Below are 25,993 nucleotides of genomic sequence, written 5' to 3' on the forward strand. Positions count from 1 at the left end.
GAATGTGAAAGTAGATCCCACTCCTCTGCGCCTTCAGAGAGGAAAGCTTGGGTTGCCACGACTTGTGGATCAACATCCATGCGCTCGTTGTGCGGTGAATTTGCTTTTCGGGTTTATCTGGCGACTCCGTCTGTATAGAGCAGAAGGTATGTGCCTCATCAATAACGTGTCCATCTGTCTGCAGTAGTAACATATCCCGAACGTCACCGTCATACGTCGCGGGTGCCGCCACTTGTGCAGCAGACGTCGTAGGTGCCGTCACTTGTGTATAAGTAATTGGTAGAATCGATGGAGGAACATGTTGTATCGCTTCTCGTGGTGGGATCTGGATGATCCCCCACTGCAGACAATCAGGGCAAACGCGACCCTCCTGTCCACAACCTGAGTATGTGTGTGGTTGTCCATCATACGTCATAATTGCACGACAAACGGCAATGTTTAAGTATGAAGGAACATGCTTCGTCAGTTCGATCTTAAGCTGTCTTACCTCAAAAGGTAGCTCGAATACCAGAAGGATCCTCATGCCTAGGCGTGACTGTTCAACGGTAACAGTGCCGATGTGTCCATATGAGTGCCTAAACTTCGGTGTGCCGGCAGCGCCCCGTAACCACCTTCGTCCACTCTTCTTCGTTAATCATCTTAACATTGACTGGACTGGCCGTGAATGAAAAGTGAATACCAATCTTCTCCTGTGGATCTAGACGTAGTTCATCACGCAAAAAGACTGGGATATTCGGCTTGGAACATAATCCTAAAGGAGTTCACCATGTTACTGCAGTGAGCTTGTAGTATACGACTAGCGCTCGCGGGAAGTAGAGAAACTCGAGTACGCCACTAGACCGGCGGGACGGCAAGCACACGCCCTCGCCGCGCCTTCGCTGACGGCCAACGCCCCTTCGACCACTATGAACTCCAACATCGAGTATCTACGCAGATATCCATACGGCACATAAAACTTCTGTTGTGATTTTCTCGGTGTTACCAGAGTAGTGCACCGTATTTCTTGCACATTATGTTGCATTAACAGAGGGTGTACATAGACATCTATGATGCCAACGTCGTCGCCTCCCCTGTTGAGAATGCTGTGAGATCGATAGGGAGGTCGACTTTTATGTGTATATCTTAATCTATCGATAATTCTGACAAGAGCACGAAGTTTAACCTTGTTTGTCCCCTGGCACACAGAAACAAGCAATGTTGCGACCGTAAACACAAAGTGTTGTGTCAGGTGGACATCTAAATAAATACGGTACTGTAGTGTCATCCGCTAATTTTATTTGAATTTTTGGGTTGTGTTTTGTTTCTGGAACTGTATTTCACTTATTCGGAGTTTTTCGCATATTGGACGATTGCACGAAAGCTGCAATACAGTGGTTCCGCCCCACTTATTTAAGTGCGTAACAGTCTTCAATTTAACATATTTTTGGCATGAAGTGCCGCGAATTGCATTGCCGCAGGAGGCTCTGTAACAAACAAACCAATATTTACGGTGTGGGCTAATTTTTCCTTTGGGACTAAGATTTTTAGACTGAATTTGAGTAATGTGGCATGTGTATGAATAACGTGGCTTTCACTGATTTATTTTGCACTTCATATTCACTCTCCGTCTGATGCTTGAGATTTGAGATATTTGCAGTTGCTTTGCATGGGTTCCTTGACATTAGTGGCAGTGGCATTTAGTGATGTAGTAGATCATGGTATTTCTTCTATTATTTTGTCATTGTTATATTGTTTATAGTGTACCACTGTATGCACTGCAAAGAATGGTGTGAAAATAACCTGGTAGGTCATTCACTTTTTGTTCTGTTCATCCGAGTTTTGGCGTGTAAACAGTATCCCCTGCTACACTAGACCCACAATTCGAAAAGAATTTTGTAAATCAGTATTAGAAATTGTGGAATGTTAGATGCCACTGTCAAGGAATTAAGTTCTGTATGGATACCTTTTCAGAGTTGTGAAGCTGAATGTGGTTTAATGTGTGAACAGACTTTGTCATGGACCCTCAGACTTCAGCATCCATCTTTTCTTCCTTCAGAAAATTTAAATAATATGAAACTATTGTTACTAGGCACACTGTGTTGTTTTCCGACATAAATGGACCGTACTGTAGATTAAAATATTTTCTATGAGTCAGACAGATTCAAGTAAAACAGCCATCTAGATTGGATGAAGGTAATAGGTTCATAATACCATGAAGCCCTTCATAAACAATATGCTAAGTGCTGCAGTGCTAAGATTTTGATTAAATACTGGGAACTTGCATTTTGGTTTCTTTCCTGCCGTACCAACAACATAGGCCTACATGCAGCATTTCTGATCGTGCTATTTATATGAACAAAGTGGCTATGGCTGTCTGTCTTTCTTATAGTTTTTACACTTTTCTTGAAAACATTAACATCAGGGCACTAATTTGATGTTTGTTCAAGTAACTGTCCTACTTTTTCCCTGGTCTTAGAAATGGGTGTGGGGTGAATTTTGTTAGCATCATTCTGTATGAACAAGCAAGTTGGTGCACTTCTAACTCATTGGACCTACCATCAAGATGTACATTTTCTGTGATTTCCCTAAACCATTTAAAGGAAATGCTGGAACAGTTCCTTTGAAAGGGGGCGGCCGATTTCCCTCTCCAGTTCGAGCTTGTGGTCCATCTCTAATGATCTCATCGTAGATGGTGTATTAAACCTGAATATTCCTTCATTCTGTATGTATACTAATAATCAGTCTCCAGTAGAAGATAAGTAGCTAAGAGGCATTTTTATATAATTCCCCAAATTACTTTAAGCAAATAGGTTGATTCCTGAAAGAAAAATGGTGGCTAATTCCCACTCTAACTCTCATCCATACTTCTACTGAACCACTAATGACACAAATGTCAACAGCGTATTAAATAGAAATCTGATTAATAATAGAATTAAAAAAACTGTAAATTCCTTTAGATAGTTTGTGATTAATTACTTAGTCGTCTAAACTTTTTTTTCATCATTACATTAAAGATTTGCGTTTGTCATCTGAACACAATGTCTGATGTTGGTTACAGTGTGGCAGGAAGATGGCTTGTGTGGCTTATACATACAAACTTGCAGTGTTCCGTGTTTATCACTTATTGCAATAGTCTAAGAGAAAGGTGTTGTAAGCACAAGGCTCAAATATGTTAGAGAAGTTGACACTGCGATTGTGACTAGCTGTAGCCTCGTTGGTCTGTCTGTGTGTGTGTGTGTGTGTGTGTGTGTGTGTGTGTGTGTTTTGCATTGCATTGAAATGCCACCAACTACCAGTTAACTTTTTAAAATATCTGAGGCGAGTATGCACGAGAATAGTGAGGATTACTTAGATTCAGAAAAGTTTGAGGTGTAATGAATCTTTAGTTACTTTAAGAAGTTTTAGTTGGTTTGTGGTCATATGAGAATTATTAATATAGTTGGAGAGCTTGTTTAAGGGGGCCTAGAAGTGTAACTTAGAAAGCTATGAAGCATTCAGGAAGTGATTAAGATGATAGAGTTGAATCACTGGGAGATTTTTTATATTCAAGGTTGATACACTATCTGAGGCAACCTTGATTTAAAACTTCCTGCTGTGTTCTATGAAGACGAAAGCACATGGCTCATGGTTTATTTAAAGATGAAATGATTCATCTGATGCCATTGTGTGAATGCGGGTACACACTAAAACAACAAAGGCCAACGAGTGGAAACCAACTGCGCCATTGGCCAAAATGTGCTTAGTGTGTCCGGGCAGCAAATCTTAGCTAACAAAGTATTTGGCCTGGTTTGTGGTTCGGACTGCTGGCAGTAACATGAAAACATTGGCATTGAGTTGGGCTCGGGACCCAGGCTACCTCCTGATGTGGATGCCGGGTTGAATGTTCATTGTTTCAGTAGCAATTTGGGATGTGGATGTCTGTTGAATGGGTATTTATTTATTGTGTTTAAAAGTACTGGAGTACTGAGTGGAATATGGAGACAGCATTAAAGCTGATAGTTTTTCCATAAACGAGAATGTTTAGGGGATCCCATGAATTGCGACTGTAAAAACAAATTGAAAAGATTAGGCGCTTGGACGGAAATAAATGAGCTGTTAGAAAATAATGTGCATGATGTGTAAGAGAAGTGGAATCATTATGGGTATATTTGTGCTGCAGGTAGAGCTCTCCCAAAAGAGGAGTCATCTTTGGAAATGTGTTAGGGGTCTACATTAAGCAATAACAGTTCAAAATTTATGGCTGTCATTCGCAAAAAGTTATAAAATAAATCATTATAATTCAGCATTAAGGTCAGACAGTTTTGTCCCACCACACCGCTCCCTACTTTTTAAAAGAGAGATCATCCGCTAGCCTCGTTTCTTCTTTTTCTGATGATCAACTTCTTGCAGTAAAATAAATGCTGCACATGCAACAACTGTTGAATCCTCTTCTTTGTTCATAGTATTGGTTGGTGAAACTGTTATCAAAACACTACTTTATAACAATAACAAAATGGGAGGAACCTCGCCAAGCTACAAGAACCAATTGTGATTCCACATGGCCGAATCTGCAGGTCCAAACCCCTTGGTTTGGTGCGTATGACAGGTCGAATGCCAATGCATTGGCAACCAGCTTTGGCCAAATCCACTTGCTGTCTTTCATTTGCCTTTGTTGGGCTAGTGTGTGCGCGCCTTGACGTAAAGGTTCAATCTAGTATACACTATATAAATACTTTTTTATTTAAAATGTGAGTTTGGTTTACAGCATGTGAGCCTTTGATACCATCCATTGGCTTTGGGCCATGAAGTTGTGGTGGTGTGGCAGTTGATGTCATACGTGTGCAATTCTGCATTCAGAATTGTCTATAAATGCTAAAACAATTGCTTCTACAGTAATACTGAAAGGAAACTGTTACAACAGTTGTCAGGAATGAGAAGGGATTAGTTAGTGTGCAAAACATTTTTGTGTATTTATTAATGACAAAAGTTGTCATGATAAACTTCATAAAATTGTGGTACTGGCAAGTATTAATTAGAAGATAAGCAGTTGTTGATAAGGCATTGCATCTGTTCACCGTTCGACTGAGGAGCTGAATGGTGGATAGGCATTTGGAAATTAGAGGTAACTGCTTAAGCTTTCACCACTCGTAAGTTATGTCAAGTACCTATACTATGTACTGTAACCTTCACTTTAGGTCCATCTACATTACTGAACACAAATAAACTTTCTGTGACAACACACAAAAATGTTCTGTTAGTTCACAAAACCAAATGATAATAGTTCTTGATATAAATAATATAAGCAGTAGTTTCTCATCAAAACTTACATAAGTCCGTGCACTACTACATAACACTGCACACATGTGGAAATTGTAATAATGAGCACAGTTCCATGTAAGTCATGGGGTGGTGGAAACTACACGTTTATCAGCTGAAGCACTTTCCAACAAAAGACTAAGTCGGTCCAGGTAAACATTAATGACACTCGCAGTGTACTTGTAGAGACAAAATTGATAACTGCAACTGAGAGCAAGACTGCTGCTGGGTGTCCTTGTATTTGCGTGCTACGGAAGTTCGTGTAATTAGCCAGCAGTATCAGCATTTTTTCCGCTGCAAGTGCCCTCTCTAGTCATGATCAAAGTTATACATGTAGGTGCACCCATAATATGTTGTCATAGCTATGCTCTTCTGCTGATAGACCCCAATACAAGTAGATATGTTCTCTCTGGCATTTTCCCTTGATTGCTGGAATGAGTTGAAAGTAGTTTGATGTGGAGTACAGAGAAATGAAAGTGGTTAGTGAAGAACTAATTAAATGTACGGACAAACATTATCAAATACGTGTACAGAATGAGTACAAATTTCAGGCAAACACTGAAAGAGAGTATTAACTTATATTCCAAAATTATTGGGAAATGTGCAATAGAGAATTTACACTGAAGTGACAAGTCATGGGGTAGCGATATGCACATACACAGAGAGTGGAAGTATCATGCACACAGGGTATAAATGGGCAACATGTTGGTGAAGCTGTCATTTGTACTCAGGTCATTCATGTGAAAAGGTTTCCAACATGATTATTTCTGTACAACAAGAATTAACAGACTTTGAACACAGAATGGTAGCTGTAGCTAGATGCGTAGGACATTCCATTTTGTAATTTGTTAGCAAATTCAATATTCTGAGATCCACAGTGTCAATAGTGTGCCTAGAATGCCAAATTTCAGACATTACCTCTCATCACAGGCGGCACAGTAGCCTAGGACATTCACTTAACAACTGAGAGAAGTGGCGTTTCTGTAGTTGTCAGTGCTAATAGACATGCAACAGTGCATGAAATAACCACAGACATCAATGTGGAACATATGACGAATGTATCAGTTAGGACAGTGCAGCGAAATTTGCCATTAATGGGCTATGACAGCAGACACGAGTGCCTTTGCTAACAGCACGACATTGCCTGCAGCGCCTCTCCTGGACTTATGACCATATTATTGGACCCTAAACACCTGGAAAACCATCGTGTGGTCATATGAGTCCTAATTTCAGCTGGTAAGAGCGGATGGTAGGATTGGAGTGTGTTGCAGACCCCACAAAGCCATGGACCTAGGTTGTCAACGAAGCTCTGTGCAAGCTGTTGGTGGCTCCATAATGGTGTGGACTGAGTTTACATGCAATTGACTGGGTCCTCTGGTCCAATTGAACTGATCATTGACTGGAAATGGTTATATTTGGCTACTGGGAGACCATTTGCAGCCATTCATGGAATTCATGTTCCCAAACAATGGAATTTTTTGGGATGACAATGTGACATGTCATCGAGCCACAACTGTTTGCAATTGGTTTGAAGAACATTCTGAACAGTTCAAGTGAAATATTTGGCCATTCAGATCACCCAACATGAATGTCATTGAACATTTATGGGATTTAATCGTGAGGTCAGTTTGTGCACAAAATTCTGCACTCGCAACTCTTTTGCAATTATGGATGGCTAGGGTGGCAGCATGGCTCACTATTTCTGCAGGGGACTTCCAACAGCGTTCATGCTGCATCAAAATGGTGCACTACACCAGGCAAAAGGAGGTCCGACACAATATTAGGAGGTATCCCATGACTTATGTCACCTTGGTGTTTTACACATTACTCTGCATGCTTTTACAGCATTAATTCTCTCATTTTTATAACAGATGTTCAAAATGGCATACATGTGGTGTCGTGAATGTCCATGTATATGGGTATGAATTACTTAACTTGTTCAGTTATTCTACCTCCTATGTTTACCCCCACAACTTTTTTGTTGAAGTATTGTGCATTACATTATGCTTGCACATCGCTCCTGCCTGTCATAAGAGGCGATTACTCACTATAAGTGACTAAACCTGATCCAGGGAGCTATTTGCCATAGGATTGTCGCACTAAACATGAAGAACTGTTCACTAGCCTAGAATTCCAAGATATCCCTTTTGTCTGCCAGATTTGTGGAGCAAAAGAGTTAACACTGGTACCTTTGTTTGCGATTTTAAGGGTTATATTCTTACTTGAGAAGCTGTTTGTGATACACATGTATCATATAAAGCTATATGTCCTCCAGCTATTAGGTGCTCAGGTGTGTAAGCTTTGGCCCTTGTTCCTCCTCCTGTAACCATGAGTATATCTGGACTTAGAGGGAGAAGACTACGGAAGTGCTAGTAAACTATATTCCGTTTGCAGTAACTGCCCGGGCAGAACTCTCCTTGATCGCTGCTGCAATTAATAAGGAGAAAGTAAGCCCTCAGTATGAAACACTCCTATCATTTGTCGCACCAAAACACCTGGAAAAAATATTGAAGTGTCCACACTGCTGAGTTTTTCTAGAATTGTAATCTACGCCTGACACAATCATATTCCCATTATCAGTACTTACAAACTACAGATCCTTCCAAACCAATTACAATGCCCCCTTTGCAGAAGAATGCTCAGTTTCAACAAAATTTGCACTAACAGCCCTTAAGAAACAAAACACTGATTAAATCTATGTTATTGTACCGAAGAAGTTGTACGTAAATGCTACAGCTTCCGTACAATTTCACCGAGATGAGTTCAGAACTTGAAGTGGAGTAAGGCAGAAAGATTTCACATAACAAAAACTGTTTTCAGCAGCTCTAGAGCAAATAATCATACTATAAACTCAAATAAAGGAGCATGCACTTCATTTTGCTGATAACGTTACACTTTTTTCCTCCGCAGCAAATAAACTTCAACTGGAGTGGCCATGAAAACCAATTATTACTAAAATAATGTATGGTCAATACATCAACAAGAAAATTGCACACATAAACAGGATGCCATAAAACTGGTTAATGATTTTTGTATTTATGGCAACTGAAGACAATTGCTGGATAGACAACAGCCAAAGAAATAAAGAGAGAAGTGAAAATGTGGAGTACATGTAGTGGTCAAAATGGTTTTCAAAATGAGTTGCCTATGTGTCGTTGCATAAGCTTTACAATCGGTGTGTGATGTCTGTTGTCACATATGTCAAAAATGGTTTAAATGGCTCTGAGCACTATGGGACATAACATTTGAAGTCATCAGTCCCCTAGAACTTAGAACTACTTAAACCTAACTAACCTAAGGACATCACACACATCCACGCCCAAGGCAGGATTCAAACCTGCGACTGGAGCGGTCATGCGGTTCCAGACTGAAGTGCCTAGAACCGCTTGGCCACAACGGCCGGCTGACATACGTCAGTGAGACATGTACTCATGTAATTAAAATGTGATGGAGGTGGGACTGTCTCATAGCCAGATGATAGAAGAAACAAGGATATTATTAGATTTCAAGAGGTAAGAAAAGTCATAGATGGTGACTTGGTGGAAGAGCACCTGCACAATGGTACATGTGGGCATCTTTAGTTGACAAGTGATTATTGATGCTGATCTGGAAACAGTTAAAGTTTCTATATCAATTCCTCTCAAGGCCTCTTTCTGTGTCATCTATTTCCCACCAGACTATAAGATTAGGCCTCTGTAAGAATATGTAGCTGGACTATCGGAGAAGCTCCCTCCACTCTTCCTACTACTAGGATCTTCAACATGGTCGGACCCATGTCTTCTTAATACTTGAGAAACAACACATTCCTGCAGTGCCATTCCTGCATTATCTGCGTCCCAGTTCCAGTGACATGTCCATCGTGATATCTGTGGCAGTAACAATTTTCCAACTATCACCTCTCTTCCCAGTCACCATGGGAACATGATATATGATATCTTGTGCGATGGCCAGTGGAATGGTTATACACAGCACAGAGGAGACAATACTCTCATCCTTTAGTGCAGTGATTCTCAAACCTTTTCAGCTCAGTGTGCCCTTTGCTGCATTCAAAATGTGTCCAGTGCCCCACCCCACCCTCCATCCCCAAATCAAATCTCCATTACCTGCTATCACCATTTCAAATATTCCTAACTTAAACATAATCAAAGTTTACTTTGTATATAAACCCTCCCATATGCAAAATATTGTCATAATCTCAGCCGGGAAAATGGGAAAGCTTTCATACACAGTAACTGTACATTTACTTAAATCATTAGTTACAAAGAAGTTTTAGTTAATGAAACCATTTTGCATCTTTCATATAAAACTCTGTCTCTCTGTAAGATGCATGTCATTTTATCTGTGTTAGTGACATTCAGTTGTTACCTGATGATGGCCAAAGAAAACGAGTTCATGACGAAATAAAAATAATTTTGCAGAACATCAGGAAGTGTTTCCTGTTTAATAAAGAATGCGATTATATTAACTGAACAGATACAGGCAAAGGAACAAAAATTCAAAGAAGAAATTATGTCAATGTATCAAGAGTACAAAGTTGTTTTTACTTATCACTTTTCTCTGCTACTAAAATTCATTTCAATCTGAGCAACTGGCCTTCCAAATTCCATGGCTGCCACCAACAAATTACCCACCACAACTACACAGATGTCTTCATACTGCTGAGAATCTACTGTTCTTTGCTCACTCTGCATCAGCCACACTAAGTGACCCTACATATTCAACAAACTGCTACACTTCATTGTAGTTGCCCATTTATCAGTAGTACACATTTTAAAAGAGTGCCCCCACTTTCACTGCATAAGGCAAACTGTGAAGCCAGATGGCTCATTACCTTCAATTTTAACTGATGATATTTGAGTAGCACACCTAGTTTTACAGTGTGGTGTGTACAATCTTATCTTAATGTGGGACAGTTTGGTCCGGTCTGGATTCCACTGTAGGTGGAGGGGGGGGGGGGGGGCGTCGGGATGGGAGCTTGCCTCCCGCTGCAGATATGCTTTCACATTCCTCATCATTTTAATCTGAGAATGTTACCTCACTTTTCCCTACCATTTTATTGAGTGAGTTATCTGTCTTTCACAATGACTCAGAGTGCTGCTGGTTGGATGCAGAAGGTGTACTGCCCACTGCATGACAAGCCCCGGAGAGCCTTCAGATGTTTTTGGCTGCAATTTTCCCCACCCACCTAATGATACCGTACTCTTCTTTTATAACTGGTTTTATCCTTCCCTTCTACTTTCTTCCCTTCCATTCTGTTCCAGATGAGCATAGTAAGAATTGATTTGGCTGCTTGTGCCTTCACTACGTATTAACATCTGCACATTCTGTATTGTTCCATCCTAAAAGAAGTCTGTCTTGTTTATTCACTTCTTCCAAGAAAAAATTCTGTTCATGACCACCGTACAACAGTAAAATTTCTGTGGTGTGAGAGGTGATTTCTGGGGAAAATAAGGTCAATGAAAGTGCATTTTATATTCCCAAACTCTTTCCTACTATTTTCTCTGCAAAGAATGGTATTTCTTTTTTTGGCACATTGCTTAGTCTTTCCCACAAAGTCAAAGAAGGAAGTCTTGTAACTCTTCACTAGGTTTTATTGTTGATGGTTGGCAGTATTTTTGCAGTACAAACTCATTTGTATTTTTGGAAGAATGCTGTCCAATATGAAGGGGGTTATGCCTGTCATTTATGTTTACAGTCTATCATGTTTCAAGGTCTTAATATGCTATTCTATTTTAACTTACAATGTCATCATTGTTTCTATGTGAATACGTCAAATCACACACATGAAATGAATGTCAGTTACTCTAGTTTAACTTTCAGTCCATTTATTTAGCACAGTTTTGCCCATCTAATTTTATTTTGGCACTTGCAGATTGCTTAGCACACTTTTTTTCCATTTTGTAACTTTTTATATCAGCTTACTAAATACTGGCAACTTATTAAAATCCAATCATTCAAATATCAATAACTGTCATTCTCTTTACCAAAAAAGACATGCTTTCACTTTCTAACTTCACAGTTTTGCACAGATAATCTTTACACATCTTTGAGGTAAGTGGTAGTATGCCCACTAAGCATTGTTGCATTATGATTGTTTTGTATTGACTTTTTCTCTTACTTTTGCCCAATATGTAAGTAATTGAAATTGTAAAAGTCATGTTGTTACTGAGATGGGGGTTAGTGTCATACAGGAAATTTTGTTTATTGCAATTTTACAAACAATGTCTTTTCCTCCCTTGTTGGAGTGAAATATGTTGCTTATTTTGAGAGAGAGAAAAACACATTGTAGTACAAATTCAATTGTGTAGAGAGTGGCAGCCACGTAATTTTGTTACACCAAGTTATTATTCATTTCTTTACTGATTACCTTGCCATAACTCATGTAAAATTACACTTACCTAGAGATCATGCACAGGTATGAAAATCCTCCCACACATAGCATTAACTCCTAAGTCATTTGTTTTATTATTATGGTTTGCTAAACTTGGTACACATTTAACAGATTCCAGATTACCTGAATGGTCAACATGAAAAATTCACCTCTAGGGCCACCCCCTGCGGGTCCGGGGTAAGAATAGGCCTGAGGTATTCCTGCCTGTCGTAAGAGGCGACTAAAAGGAGTTTCAACCGTTTCGGCCTTCCATGTGATGGTCCCCCTTGGGGTTGGACCTCCATTTTTCAAAATTCTACAGAAGTACGAGCCTTTTGGGGAAGGACGCCTTACGTGGTGTACCACTGGTCCTCAGTGCACTAAGACCTTGGCACTCAGCATTGTACCGGCGTTGTAACCATACCCACAATTCCTCACATTGGGCCTAAACGCCTGACGGGTTGTACAAGTTACACCCATAGTGCGTCCCCATCTGCACCTACAATCATGATGGACTTTCCATGGCACCAGAAATCCAGCACGGTCGCCAGCCCGTTGTGGTGGGGTCGTCATGTACCCTCTAGGTTGTAGCCCCCTGACAACACAGGGATCGTACTGCCGATATCTGAGCTGCACCCTCCCCACGTCGGCCAAGGAGTAGATGCCCGTCTCCTTGGGGCATCAGGACTTCCGGCAACGGTCATCCTGCCAGGTGGCCCTTGCTGAGGCTGGGTGGCGCCCGTGGGGAGAGCCTCTGGTCGGAGTGGGTGGTATCGGGGCGGACGTTTCGCAGATGAAACGTCAACATGTATCAGGTCGCTCTGCGGCCGAGTCTTTCAAAAGGAAAGGTACTGTTTCTAGTTCTGGTTCTCCTGCCCTTTCCCCCTTGGCCACTCCCTGGGAGGAGGGACAGGCCCGCCGGCTTGGGGCGAAGTACTTCCCCCACTATTTGGTCTGTTCTCGAACCAATGGGGGGACGTTCGCCACCTCTAAGCCCATGTTCTTTGTTCAGCACATTGAGGACATCTTCGGGGAAATCGAGGCTCTCAGTAAGATGCGTTCGGGGTCCGTTCTTATAAAGACCACCTCCGCCACACAGTCGGCGGCCCTCCAGGCGTGCGACCGCCTAGGGGACATCCCAGTGTCCATTGTCCCGCATCTGGCACTATATAGGACGCGAGGGGTTATTTTTCATCGGGACCTCCTGCTGCAATCTGATGAGCAGCTCAGGGCCAACCCGGAGCGCCGAGGCGTGCATTTCGTCCGGCGAGTCCAGCGCGGCCCCAAAGACCGTCGCATAGACACCGGGGCCTTTATCCTCGCCTTCGAGGGGGACGTTCTCCCGGAGAAGGTAAAGGTGATGTGCTACCGGTGCGACGTGCGACCTTACGTCCCACCTCCTATGCCCTGTTTTCGGTGTTTGCGCTTTGGGCACATGTCGTCACGGTGTGAGGCTGAGCCCCTTTGTGGCGATTGTGGCCGTCCTCTTCGTGAGGAACATACATGCACCCCACCACCTCGGTGCGTTAATTGTCCTGGCATCCACTCGCCTAGATCCTCAGACTGCCCCGCATATCAGGAGGAGAAGAAGATACAAGAACTCAAAACTTTGGATCGGCTCTCTTATTCTGAGGCCAGGAAGAAGTATGACCGCCTCCATCCCGTGCCGTTGACCACTTCGTTTGCCTCAGTTGTGTCCACTCCTTCCGCGGTATCCTCACCCCTATCCTGTCCCCCCTCCGCCTCCTCCCCCCTACCCTGGTCTCTGCCTCCGCCTCCCAAATCCCTCCCTTCCAAATCCTCCTCCCCCGTGGTCCCCACCCCTTCTGCCCCAGGGGCCACCCTTCCTCCTCCTCCTCCTCCTCCTCCTCCTCTTCCCCCCCCCCCTCCCCCCCCCCCCCCGCCGCCTGAGAAGCGATCCTCTTCTCAGGCGTCCATCGGGGAAACATTCCGGACCCCAGCTTCAGAGGTCCGGCGTTCCAAAACGGACCCCGCGCGTGAGGACCTTCTTCGGGTCCAGCCCACCATCCCTGTGCCTCCTCGGCCTTCCAAGAAGGCCTCCAAGAAGAAGTCTCTATCCCCCTCTCCACTCCGGCGCGTTTCGTCTGACGCTCCATCCGTGAGTCGCTGCTCCCGGCCGTCCTCAGTTTCGCCGGGACGCTCTGCTGCCAGGCGCTCAGCTGGCCTCTCGTCGGCAAATGATGCTGCCCCTCCTACACAACCAGGGACAGCGGCCGCAGCTGGCGACGACTCGATGGAACCGGATGCGCCTCCCGCCGGTTGTAGCGTTGTTCCCTCGCAACCTGGCCCTCCGCGGCCGTCGAGGTGACCAGCTCTTCCCCCGTCTTGTTCCCCACCTTTTTGACTAGCGATGGCCTTGTTACATTGGAACATAAGAGGTATTCGATCTAATCGGGAGGAATTACAACTGCTCCTCCGCCTGCACTGTCCGCTCGTCCCTGGTCTCCAGGAAACCATGTTGCGCCCGACTGACCGTATTGCCTTTACCCACTATACCTCGGAGCGGTATGACCTCACCCCTTGTTGGGCCTCTTTCACCAGCTCCTTTAACAGTTTTACTCCCTCTTCTGTCGTATGGGGTGGCCTGCGCCGGCTGTCGGGCATTAAGGCCCACTCCTCGGTACCTGGCCTGACCTCAGGTAATGAGGTCCTCGTTGATCCTGTGGCTAACGCCTTCGGCCTGTTTTTCGCGGAGGTTTCAAGCTCCGCCCATTACCACCCTGCCTTCCTTCCCAGGAAAGAGGCAGAAAAGGCTCGGCGACCTTCCTTCCACTCGCTGAATCTGGAAACTTATAATTCCCCCTTTACTATGCGGGAACTCGAACGTGCGCTTGCACTGTCCCGGTCCTCTGCTCCGGGGCCAGATGCCATTCACGTTCAGATGCTGGCACACCTTTCTCCGGCGGGCAAAAGCTTCCTTCTTCGTACCTACAATCGTGTCTGGACCGAAGGTCAGGTCCCCATGCGTTGGCGTGACGCCGTCGTTGTTCCTATACCCAAACCCGGGAAGGATTGACACGTTCCTTCTAGTTACCGCCCCATTTCTCTTACAAGCTGTGTCTGTAAGGTGATGGAGCGCATGGTTCATGCTCGGTTAGTTTGGATTCTTGAATCTCGACGGCTACTTACCAATGTCCAATGCGGCTTTCGTCGCCGCCGCTCCGCTGTTGACCACCTTGTGACCTTGTCGACATTCATCATGAACAACTTTTTGCGAAGGCGCCAAACGGTAGCCGTGTTCTTCGATTTGGAGAAGGCTTATGATACCTGTTGGAGGGGAGGTATCCTCCGCACTATGCACAGGTGGGGCCTACGCGGTTGCCTGCCCCTTTTTATTGATTCCTTTTTAACGGATCGAAAGTTTAGGGTACGTGTGGGTTCCGTATTGTCCGACGTCTTCCTCCAGGAGAACAGAGTGCCTCAGGGCTCCGTCTTGAGTGTAGCCCTTTTTGCCATCGTGATCAATCCAATTATGGATTGCATTCCACCTAATGTCTCAGGCTCTCTCTTTGTCGATGACTTCGCGATCTACTGCAGTGCCCAGAGAACATGCCTCCTGGAGCGCTGCCTTCAGCGTTGTCTAGACAGCCTATACTCATGGAGCGTGGCAAATGGCTTCCGGTTCTCTGAAGAGAAGACGGTTTGTATCAACTTTTGGCGATATAAAGCGTTCCTTCCGCCATCTCCCATTCGTGGAAACAACTAAGTTTCTAGGGCTCACGTTGGACAGGAAACTGTGTTGGTCTCCGCATGTCTCTTATTTGACGGCCCGTTGTACACGTTCCCTTAATGTCCTCAGAGTTCTTAGTGGTTCATCTTGGGGAGCGGATCACACTGTCCTGCTTCGCTTGTATCGGTCCATAGTCCGATCGAAGCTGGATTATGGGAGCTTCGTCTACTCGTCTGCTCAGCCATCCCTCTTACGCCGTCTCAACTCCATCCACCGTCGGGGGTTACGTCTTGCAACCGGAGCCTTCTACACTAGTCCTGTCGAGAGTCTTTATGCTGAAACTGCCGAATTACCATTGACCTACCGGTGCGACGAACTGCTGTGTCGGTATGCCTACCGTCTGTTGTCTATGCCCGACCACCCCTCTTACCAGTCCTTCTTCGCCGATTCTCTCGACCGTCAGTACGGGTTGTATGTGTCTGCCCTGCTGCCCCCCGGAGTCCGCTTCCGTCGGCTGCTTCGACAATTGGATTTTGCCCTCCCTACCACCTTCAGAGAGGGTGAGAGCCCGACATCACCTTGGCTCCAGGCTCCGGTTCATATTTATCTCGACCTCAGCTCACTCCTGAAGGAGGGTACTCCGGCTGCAGTGTATTGCTCACGGTTTGTCGAACTTCGTGCTCGACTTGCCGATCACACCTTTATTTACACCGATGGCTCCAAAACTGACGATGGTGTCGGCTGTGCCTTTGTCGTCGGGGCCGCCACCTTTAAATACCGGCTCCTCGACCAATGTTCGAGCTTTACGGCCGAGCTTTTTGCTCTCCATCAGGCCGTTCAGTATGCCCGCCGCCACCGCCATTCATCGTATGTACTCTGCTCTGACTCACTCAGTGCTCTTCAGAGCCTTGGAGCTCCCTATCCAGTCCATCCCTTGATTCAACGGATACAGCAGTGCCTCCATTCTTTCGCTGATAATGGTTCTCCTGTCAGCTTTCTGTGGGTTCCCGGACATGTAGGAGTGCCTGGGAATGAGGCTGCGGATGCTGCAGCCAAGGCTGCAGTCCTCCTGCCTCGGCCAGCCTCCCATTGTGTCCCGTCATCTGACGTTCGTGGGGATGTTTGTAAGAGGCTTGTGTCGTTGTGGTGGGATGCTTGGTCATCCCTCCAAGGAAACAAGCTCCGGGCAGTAAAACCGCTCCCAACTGCTTGGACAACCTCCTCCCGACCATCTCGGCGAGAGGAGGTCCTTCTGACCAGGTTGCGGGTTGGGCATTGCCGGTTTAGCCACCGCTGCCTGCTCTCCGGTGACCCAGCCCCGCAGTGCCCTTGTGGTCAGGCATTAACAGTGCGCCATGTTTTATTGTCGTGTCCCCGCTTTAGTCGATCTCGTGTTGTCCTGTCCCTGCCATCTACTTTACCGGATATTTTAGCTGATGACGCTCGAGCAGCTGCTCGTGTTCTGTGTTTTATAACTTTGACTGGCTTGTCCAAAGACATCTAACCTTTTTACTTATTTTATCTGCATCTTTGTCAGGTCTTTCTGGTGTCCCCCCTCCCCTTGAGTTTTACTAGATTCCATGTGCTCTAACAACAGTGACTGGGCGCTAATGGCCCTTAAACCCCACCAAAAAAAAAAAAAAAAAACCTCTAGGGCCAAAAATGTTGAGCTCCAATGGACAAAGTTCAAGAGTATTGTACAACAAGCCTTTGACAGATATTTGTTAAAAAAAGTTGTGAGGGATCGAAAAGACGTGCCATGCTTTAACAACCGTGTTAGAGAAAGCTGCTGCGAAAACAAAGAGAGCTTCACAGCAAATTTAAATGTAGCCAAAGCCTTGCAGAAAAAACCGAACTTGAATGACACCAAAATGAGCACACGGAGAGCCAGACATGAAATGTTCAATGAAGTTAAGGTAACATTCTACACAGTAACTAGACAGAAGAATCGTATGAAGTTTTGGTCATATGTTGAATCAGTAAATTTATCAAAGGCATCTGTCCAGACACTTTGTGGCTGTAATGGCAACAAAATGGAGGAAGGCCGAAATATTAAAATGCATTTTTCCTAAACTGTTTGACTGAGGAAGATCAAACTGTGGTTTCTCCTTTAAATTGTCACACAAATTTCAAAAGGACAGATATCAAAATATGTGAAGATTAGATAGAAAAGCAGCTGAAATCAACAGAGAAAGGGCCAATGGACCTGATTCTACATGGAATGTGAGAAAGAAGTTGTTCTTCGTCCAGCAACAGTATACCCTAGATTTCTGGAGAAGAAAAGCACTCCTAGTGATTGAATAAAAGTGCATGTAATTCCTGTTTTGAAGAAGGTTGGTCAAACAGATACACAAAACTATAGACTTGTGTTTCTGATGTAGTCTGTTGTAGAATTTTGGAACATGTTGTATTCACACATATTATGACATTCCTGGAGACGGAAAATCTTCACTGTGGAACTCAACATGGCTTCCTAAAACAGTGATCGTGTGAAACACAGCTCTCACTGTTCATCCATGAGACCCAGAAAGCACTAGATACTGATGTCCAGGCTGATGCTGTGGCAATCGATGCCGTTCCCCAATGCCACCTACTGTCGAAAATATGACCATACTGTATATCGGACCATCCGTGATTGAATTGCAGTGTTTCTAGCAAACAGAACACAGAATGCCATTCTAAATGGTGAGAAATATTTGAATGTAAAACTAACTTGGGACATACCTCAAGCGAGTGTTACAGGGTCATTACTTTTCTCAGTATATATAAATGACCTATGAATAATGTTGGAATTTCCATGAGGCTTTCTGCAGATAATGTTGTGTTAAGAGAAGTCACAACACTTGAACATCGCACCAAAATGCAGGAAGACCAGCAGAGGATCGATAGTTGGTGCGGGGGTTGTCAGTTGACACTCGTAATAAACAAATGTTTGTGCACAAATAGGCAGAAACCTCCATTATTGCACGTTACACAATTGAACAATCATTGGAAGCATTCACTTACATAAAGTATGTGCAAGTATGCATACAGAATGATTTAAAGGTGGAATGACCACATGGAAATAATTGCAGGTAATATGGATGCCAGACTGAGATTCATTGCAAGAATCCTCAGAAAATGTAGTCCACCACGAAAGACACACTTAGCCAACTCCAGTGGCAGACACAGGAGGAGAGGCATTCTGAATCATGATGTTTACTGTGAAAACTCAGAGAGCATACGTTCCTAGAAGTGTTGACGATTATATTGCTTCCTCCTGCATATATCTCACAAAATACTATGAATGTAAAACTGGAGGGATTTGAGCTCACTCGGAGGCTTACCAACAATCTTTCTGCGAACCATTCATGACTAGAACAGGAAAGGGGAGAAGTGACAGTGGTACACTGAGTTCCCCCTGTCACACACCATTAGGTGGCTTGTAGTGTATTGATGGAGATATTGATTTTTTAAGTTCCTTATAAATGGTTCGCAACAATTGTATGAAATTGCTGATAATGCATAGAAACATTGTATTAATTTCCGTGCACAGCCCTGCTACCAGAATTGCCTCCAGACATGGAAAACCTGCAGCTGAATGAATTCAGAGCATCAGCCTTCAGTTTCCTTCACAACCAATCATGTGAACTTTCTATTGCTAACATATTTATACCTGTTAGCTAAACAGTTTTAAAGTTTCAAATCTGTAATTTTATGTTGTGACCCTGTTTACAAATGTTAGAGTGAAGCACATTTACGTTATACGTGATTCGTAGATTTGGAGAAGACAGATTATACCTCTGGTGCTTTCAGTTTGTTTTTATAATTAGCACCCAACATATTGTACACTATTTTTGCTACCTCTCCCTAATTGTGCATATAGTATTTATAGAGAAATCTGACCAATAAACAATATTGCTCTTTCTTTCAAAGTTTGTGTAAAAATGTACTGCATGTATTTGCGCCATACTGAGATTCATAATATTCCTTAATCACTTTTACAACTCTTTACTCCATTTCAGTCTCTCCCAAGCATGAACACAATGCTGTACTATTTAATAAGTATTCTTAGTGTTGTTATTAGGTCACTCTGTTAGACTACCACAAACTGACTGGTGAATTGTTGCAGTTTCTTCATTTGTTGAGTTCCTGTTATTTTATTGTTTGTCTATCTGCTTATGACTACAAAGCATTGCTGAAAAACCACTTGGACAGCTTATTAGACTGCCCACTAATTGTGAGTTTCTTAGAGATTTTGGGAAAACCATGTTGACAGGTAATGGGATGGTCAAATACAGAAATTTACGCCTAATTACTTTTCAATCTTGCAAAAACTGTGCCTGGCTAGTTCCTAGTGACATTAACCTTCTTGTTAGTTATATTGTGGTGTGTACAAGGATAGTGTCATGTTTATGAGTGGCGCAAAATAATACATAGCCTAAGTAGGATAACTGGAGGTACGGCAGGAAGAGATGTGACACTGCCAAAAATAAAGTATAAAGTGGACTACATGTAGTAAAATTATGTTTTTGAAACTTTCCTTGTATTTCATATGAAGATGATTAGCTTTTATAACTGCATGGACAATATTACTGTCATAAAAAAAGTCTTGGCAACAATAACCAGATAAAATTTTAAAGCTTAAATTGTTCTTGATAATCAGTAACAATGTAAAACTGAAGAATAGTTGCTCAATGACATAATAAAACAGTTGTAGTGAAACTTCTGTTGTTTTATTATTATTTTATTACTTACTCTTCATAATTCTTAATCACATTAGCTTAATTTAGATATTTTATGTTTATTAAACAAGTATATAGATTTAATTTAGTGACAAGTGGTGGTATTTCTAATGTAAGATAACACTTTCACCTCAATTACAGTTAATAAGAGAGTTTTCAGGATACTGTGTGTATTGACAATGAAAGGTCAGTTACATTATCGTATCACAAATTTTGATCAACTGCTGCTAAAGTTACATGGAATCGTGTATATGTGTGTGTGTAGCAAAGCTGTTTCAGTATGGCAAGGGTCTACAGACTTCCCAAGTGCATTTCAAACATGTTCTATAGGACAGGTTTGTGTGTGTGTGTGTGTGTGTGTGTGTGTGTGTGTGTTTTACATATACTGCATACATGTGTGAAGGTCCTTTCTTACTAATATGCTTCACATTGGTAACAACATATAAGTTGAATGAGGATCTAGTTAAAACGTGCAGTTTCCCTAAATTAGGGTAAACCATGAAACAGTAAAAACCTGGCAAAATATAAAGCAGTCGACACAACAGTAAAGTATGTGATTACCACATTAGTCTTGCTCAGACAAACTACATGTAGACCTTCAACACTACAATCCACTAACAATATCTGTGCATCAAATTGCATTGCAGCATTGTTTATTGGACAAAATGGACAGCTGTGGGCTGGTCAAATTCAGACGTAACTGGCCAGGTTGTTCGCTGTTTACCTACTTGCTGTATTGCTTGATTACCAATATCTATGCACTTGAAAAAATTGTAGAGTAACTCCATCCAAACTAGTCTGGCTTTGTTGCAGCGGCCAGATAAATGATGTTCTGTAGTTTTGGTTGCAGAAGGCAGTACATACACGAGATGACAACCATGTGTATACCACTTGCTGATCCTCACAGGAATGTGTAATTGCAGTGAGAGCACCAGTGTGTACATGCAGATCAGTAGAGATCAACTAACATCAACCTTGAATCAAAACAGGCAAAATTTTATCTGGTGATAGGTAAAAACTCAGTATCATTCTCCATTTCATGAAGGGAATGAGTTGGTCTAGTTATTAAGGTTTATTTCTTCAGGTGGGTATAAGCACAGTAGAGGTGACATAATTACACTTCCATATGTCACTGTGCATGTGTAATAGATGACAGTGAATGCCTTCAACAACAAACAGTTCAGTGAATACAGTTGCCATTTGACATCTCAACCTGTCCTATAGAACATGTTTGGAATGCACTTGGGAAGTGTGTAGACCCTTGCCATACTGAAACAGCTTTGCTACAAGTGTGGTCTTCACTTAGTATACAGCTTCCAGACACCATCGTCAACAGCATAAAACTTGACTGTAAAGACTCTAATATTGCTTAACATAACCATCCTCCTTATTGGGATTATCCTTGAAAACCAAATTGACACATTTGATTTAAACATACAAATGTATTCTAAGTTTTAACAGAAATTCTTTGCATATAACTGAAGCCACACACAAAAAGAATGCCAACTGATGTGTACATTTTAGATTTCAATACAACTGGCACAATACTATTTGAATTATTTTGTGTTTTTTTCTTTGATATGTGGAAATAACTGTGTTGTTGATAGTCTGTAATACAACCGTTAAACAAGCACACATGCAGATTACTTACTAGGCAGCAACTTCTATTATTGAAACATCCTCTGACTGCACTGCTGTTACTGGAATAATTAAATACAATAAAGTTACTAACTGACATTTTGGAAACTAGCATTATCTCACTAATTTCTTTATTTTTATCCCATTACTGATAACCTCCTTTCATTATGTGTAACATTTGTTTGTTGTTAGCTGGTTGCTTGAATTCCTCAGTCTCATTTTCTTCTCCTGGTTTAATTTTCCTCTCTCAATAGACAGCTTACCTTTCATTTTTTTCTTTATAAATAGTCAAGTAGTATCATGTGGTGTTGGATTTTGGGACTGTACAGGTAACTAATGAAAAACAGCTTGTAGTAGCTTCTGGGATGAGAGCCATATGTGAAAATTACAACTAATAAATAAAAATTACCCCATTTACAAGCAGGCATATAACAAAAGAATTCAGAGTCCTAGCAATTATTTATGGTATTAGAAAGCATATGTCTACATATGTCTAGATTAAGAACGGGAAGGGGGGGGGGGGGGGGGAAGAAGAAGCAGGTTGTCTCTCCGGCGGAGGCAGCCTAGTGGCCTTTGTCACTCTGCCAATTTTGACCCAGCCAGGTATTCTTAACATGTTTCCAAGTAATGAAATTCTGAATTGTTCATTTTGAATGTCATCTGCCACTTGCTATGAGTTCTGTAGTGAAGAGAAGGACTTGCAACAATGTTAGAAAGTATTATGACAGGCAGTGTTGGCATTGGGGGGAGGGGAACAGGGGAGCAGCTCTGTGGTTTTAGCCCAGAGGGGTAGCTGTGCACCCCCTTCAAAACATTGACACTGCCAGATGTTCTATTTAAGAACTGCTACTAAAAGTCACTAGATCACTGGCATAGTAAAATTGCTAGTAATTAATGACCTCATGCATTTCACTACATTCATATTCAGCAAGGGTGCTAATAAACATGCTATTGATTATTCTAAAATCATAATCCTGAAATCACTTGCTTGTTTTAGTTGTGAATATTTTACTTTTCAGTCTGTGGCATGATCTTTTAATTCCATAGGCCGAATATGCCATTGCTTTACAATCATGGAACATCTCTCTTCATTAAATGAGTAGTACTCATAAGCACTGACTAATAATAACAGTGACAGTGTGTTTTTACAGCGGAAGACAGAAAGTCGTTATAGAGGTCAGCGACCATGCAGGGACATCCACAGAAATTTATCCAAGAGGGGAAAGATATGTGAGTTTGAGAATGTATAGTGCCCCAAAAATTAAATTTGACATGAATTCCACAAAGCCTATTTTATATCAGATGATGGATAGGTATTCACTCAATGTTTATAGGTAAATATGACAACAAAATGGTAAGCGTACATCATTAGCACATTTTTAATAGTATCAACATGGATACAAATGACATCATTTTGATCAACAATCTGAAATTACCTCATTATTATTATATTCAGGGCATTCAACAAGTTTTTCATAAGAAATGTTTCACTTCATAAAAAGATAATGTTATTTTTCACTGAAAATAAAATTTTTAAAATAGATAAAAGCCAAAATGACAGAAAATACTGTTAAACAGGAACATAAACAACCAAGAAGAATGCCAAATTAATACTCTTGAAAGTGGAAAAACAGAAATAAGCATTTAAAGAATCCACAGTATTTCCTGTAGCATTTGGATATGCTAAATCTTCAATTTAATATACTCACAAGCAACTGTTACTAGAAATGCGGGAGAGTTTTGTAATACATGCAAAGTCTACACCACCAGATTTCAGGAGGGTCCCACCTCTTGCAGGTACCTATGTGACCATGATGACGCACCAATACAAAATTAACTGTCAGGATCACACTTTATTTATGCTCATAGATTACATATTTCAGCAGACTGCAGCCATTGGACCTGTAATAAGACAAAAAAAAAAAAAAAGAATAAAGAAAGGATACATATTTTTTTTTTCACATATGTGCATACCAGTAGACAAGGAAAATGTATAGTTTCTGTCTATATATATATATATTATAGATACCAAAACAAAAGGGAAAAGGTAAATTATGCATTAGTCAGCAGGTGGTGTTCATACCATGAGACATGCACACACTCCTGCAATAGAAAAGTGACAGATTCAAACTAACATAAAATACAATTTATGTTATACATACATTTTTTATGTTTCTGCTTTCATACTTTACTATCCAGTGGATCATTTTATAGACTTGTGTAAGCTCTCATGAAAACTATATTAATGTGAATTAATATGAGGAGTAGACAGTGAGACTGAGCTTTGTAATTAATGAAAGAACAAAAGAGACACACAAACTTTTTCGTACAAAGTGGATTATTGGCTCTGTCATTTAACCTTTCAGTGGGCACGCCTGCGGCAGCTAGCCACAAGATTTAGGTTTCTGTTAGTATCACAGATAGCATTACAGTTGCATCCACATCCAGATACATATTTGTTATTCTCAACAGATTTCACCACTTACTGCAATTGCGCAATTCATGCTTTCTGCGGTTTGGTCGCAATTGTTGTTTGAAATGTGAGTGCTGCGTTTGCGGTGTGTTTGCCGCTACGCGCCTTGTGATGTAAGTATTTTCTATACTTGTGTTTTTCTTACGCCTCAAAGCACTCTTTCTTTTATATTGGTATATAATGAATATTCGAATTGATTCGAAGTTCACATATGCAATTCTCATTACTCTTTACAATCTTGGATACTGATTTGCTACAATATATTACTTTTATAGAAACGTGTTTCATTAGGTCTCATAAAAGTGTGGAAATGGAGAAAAAGAAGGCATTTGACAGACACGGTCTAATTGTACGTCCTGAAGACTATGAGATGCAGATGGAAGTTGACTAATTTATTCACAATCATAAACAGGAGTGGGATTTTATGAATGCTCCATTTCATAATGTGTTCCCATGTTACTTTCTTTTCACGTGAATCAGTGCAATTAAGGCACATAATTAAAAGAACCATGAAGGCAATAAAGAATATTGGCGTGTTATAAATTACAGTGACAATAACAGACGATTGTGAAGGCAACAAATAAATAAAAGATTATTTTTATAGAGCCACTTAATGTCATGTTATATCTTCACCAATATAATTTAACTGGCGATTATATAAAGATTATTTTTCCTTAGGTTAAAAGTGTAATACTAATTGCGGTGTAAAAGCTGCAACGCCCCCACTCATGGAAGTATGAAAGGGTTAAGTATGTTTTTCCTTGCAAATTCTTTTTCATATTTCACGCTTTCTCTGATGTTAATATTGGACGTTTTCCCATATTATCCCATTCTTACAACATTTGTAGTGATTTTGTATTTTATTTTTGTACGACAAAATGTTTTATGCCTGTCCTGTCTTTTCCTTATTTCTTTTGTACGAAAAGTTGTTTTCTTCTTACACCTTCAAAACAGGTTTGAGGTCTTGTCAATTGCTAAGAACTCTTCTAAGCCCGCAAAGGATGCCTTGTCCTTTGAGACTGACCAATTTCTTTGAAAAGTCTGGACAAGAACAGAGGGTGTACTTACCAGTCATTTGGAGCTCCAGTATTAGGCAGGTGATGGAGCTCCTCAGGCAAATACTAGATCTACTTGCCAGGAGGAGCTGGATAGGGGGGGACTCATCTGAGATGTAGAGGAAGCTCTGGCTGTGGCTTTGAGCATGCTGGATGCAACCAGCTGCAAATGGTTACTTGCATCAGAAACAATGTTGCTACTGCCTGAGTTCAGAAACCATCATCATTACACATAGGCCATTTTCTGAACTCATGAAAGCAGCTAGCTTTACTCATGAGATGGAAACTGGATGATATTTTTCTCAGAAACAATCATGGTGCTCTGGTTTAGAGCCAAGTAGAAGGCATAAACCAGAGGCTCAGATGATTGTGTGTTAATCTCAGAGGTGGCTTTCTCAACCTGTGCTGTCAGATATGGAATTATTGGACCCCTCTTAATGGTCAGCCATGTGCCACATGTAGCAAGCACCTACTAGTGTAGCAGAGTGTGTGTGGCAAATACATATGTGTTCTTAGGAGAGAGAAACCTCCTACATAGGCCTGAAAAATTATGTTCTGATTTTGGAAATGGGGAAAATATTAGCCCAATTAACTACGGACAGTAGCATTTGCCATTGCAAATTGGAGGAAGAAGATATGAAAATAATATAAGGCAAATGCTGGGCCATCCATGGATAAGTCCAAGAATCTGTTTCACTTTTGAGTGATAATAATTCACACATAAATCTGGGAACAGAAATCTGGTTGAAACCAGAAATGAATATGACA

At 41.8% G+C, this 25,993-nt stretch overlaps 1 protein-coding gene and 1 long non-coding RNA gene across 3 annotated transcripts in view; one reads left to right on the forward strand and one right to left on the reverse strand.

Moving 5' to 3' along the window:
- Positions 1-1,147: 1,147 nt before the first annotated feature.
- LOC124556652 (glycogen debranching enzyme) overlaps positions 1,148-25,993 on the forward strand; it is a 204,751-nt gene continuing 179,905 nt past the window's right edge. The window contains exon 1 of one of the 2 annotated variants that reach the window (XM_047130620.1): positions 1,148-1,249. The gene's annotated coding sequence lies outside the window, so the exon portion shown is untranslated. Of the gene's footprint in view, positions 1,250-1,372; positions 1,394-25,993 lie in introns of those variants that run through there. The other variant, XM_047130622.1, reaches the window with a different exon arrangement.
- LOC124556654 overlaps positions 23,364-25,993 on the reverse strand; it is a 30,668-nt gene continuing 28,038 nt past the window's right edge. Inside the window, exon 3 of the long non-coding RNA XR_006968642.1 lies at positions 23,364-23,599. This is a non-coding gene — a long non-coding RNA (uncharacterized LOC124556654). The remainder of the gene's footprint in view (positions 23,600-25,993) is intronic.

The sequence above is a fragment of the Schistocerca americana genome, chromosome X (genome assembly GCF_021461395.2).
Source record: "Schistocerca americana isolate TAMUIC-IGC-003095 chromosome X, iqSchAmer2.1, whole genome shotgun sequence".
NCBI lineage: Eukaryota > Metazoa > Arthropoda > Insecta > Orthoptera > Acrididae > Schistocerca > Schistocerca americana.